The 1677-nt window shown below is 45.3% G+C and overlaps 1 non-coding gene across 1 annotated transcript; it reads left to right on the plus strand.

Moving 5' to 3' along the window:
* Positions 1 to 1022: 1022 nt before the first annotated feature.
* On the plus strand, positions 1023 to 1204 carry LOC149440210 (U2 spliceosomal RNA). Its single transcript, XR_016307714.1, has one exon. It is a non-coding gene; the product is annotated as a U2 spliceosomal RNA (small nuclear RNA).
* Positions 1205 to 1677: the final 473 nt, after the last annotated feature.

Raw genomic sequence — 1677 nt, forward strand, 5'->3', positions numbered from 1 at the left:
GGTAGGGGGATGCCTGATGTGAGGTTGTTTTTGAGTGTACAGTACTTAGGCATGTTGGTAAAGCTCGGTGGGAGGGATACTTTGACTGGGCACATGATCCAATATTGTGGGGGTCGAATCTGGAGGAGGTAGAAGTGGGCAACTGGGAGCTTGCGGAAGCCGTGCTCTGATCTATTAGAGCATCATTACAAAATTCTCTTTGGTTTCATTAACAAATATAAGTTGCAAGAGTATGGTGAGCAGGATTTTAAGAACCCTAAGCAAATAATAAAAAAGATCTTGAGTGCTCAGTGCATGGTGCAGGTGGAGAGGTATAGTGAAGTCAAGTCCAAGGAGTTGTGGAATATGGTGCTCAACCGGAATCTGACAAATAGCCAGAGAGACCTGGGATGGCAGGTGGTACACGAGTGTTTGCCAGTTAAAGCTTTTCAATATCGGAGAGGTCTAATAACGTTGGGACGGTGCCTTAGGCACCCCTGCGGCAATGATGAGTCGGTTATGCATCTCATGTGGAACTGCCCCTTTGCGCAGTGTTTTTGGAGGAGAGTTGGAGGAATTTTGAGGTGCTTGGCAGATATGCAATTTTTGAGCTATGAGAGGGTGGTGTATGGCCTGAACTTATGTGCGGCGCAAGGGAAGACATGGTTAGCGTGGCGAATAATCTGTGCAGGGAAAGAAGTTTTGTGGCAATGCCATTGCATTTTGGTTCAGAAAAGGGAAATGATATCCGTGGATGACTGTATTAAGTTACTATTGTCCAAACTGTTTGTGTATTACCTGGGACCTGAGAAGCTTTGGGGATAAAGCTAAAATGGAGTGGAAGGTGGGACAATGGTCCCAGTTTAAGTAGAGATGGAGTATATATTGTCTTGATTTGACATTTTGTAATAATAAAATGAAATAAAAAACAAAAAAAAAGGGGGGAGAATATAACCAAAATAAGTGATGTAACTTGTGGACTCAACATAAGGAGTTTGCTTCGATGAAGTCTCTATGCCGTTGAGTTAAAAACTGAAGTGCTGATATTTTGGTAAATAAAAAAAAAAAAAAATCTGTTCTTAGCAGTTTAATATCTGATACGTCCCCTATCTGGGGACCATATATTAAATGGATTTTTAGAACAGGGAGATGGAAGAAGAGCTTGCTCTGTCCACTCCACGCATCGACCTGGTATTACAGTACCTCCAGGACCGGTGCACCCCTCTTATGCGGTTTTCCAAAAGCAGACCAAGAAAATGACAGACAACCAGTCACTCTCCTTCCTTTCTTCCCCAAGAAGGAAAAGAAAGGGCACAAGGTCACAACTGTGATGGGAGTGAGGCCCATCCCAGTGGTCCCAAACAGCCTTGGCCTTGCTCCTGCAGACCAGACGGCAGGGTGCTTGCTTCATTGTCTTGTGTATTGTTGTGCCTTATCTGTGTTTGTTGCTGTTAACTCTTAACGAGGTGTGAAACGCTTCATTCCATTAAAGCTTCTTTTAACCCCTGGTGTGCCAGTGTGCTTTTGTTTGGTCGGTGTCACTTTCTTGCTCGGCTTGCCTGGATGGGACGACGTGCCCAATGGCCTGTAAAGAAGCGAGGAGAGTCAGCAAGCTCTCTGTCTCTCCGTCCGAAGGAAAGCAGGAAGTCAGCTGGCTCGGAAGCCTAGCTTTCAGCACGTCCGAAGGAGGAGGGAGGT

Source organism: Staurois parvus, unplaced genomic scaffold, assembly GCF_062004578.1.
Source record: "Staurois parvus isolate SC_StPar_1 unplaced genomic scaffold, SC_StPar_1.0 ptg001110l, whole genome shotgun sequence".
Classification (NCBI taxonomy): Eukaryota; Metazoa; Chordata; class Amphibia; order Anura; family Ranidae; genus Staurois; species Staurois parvus.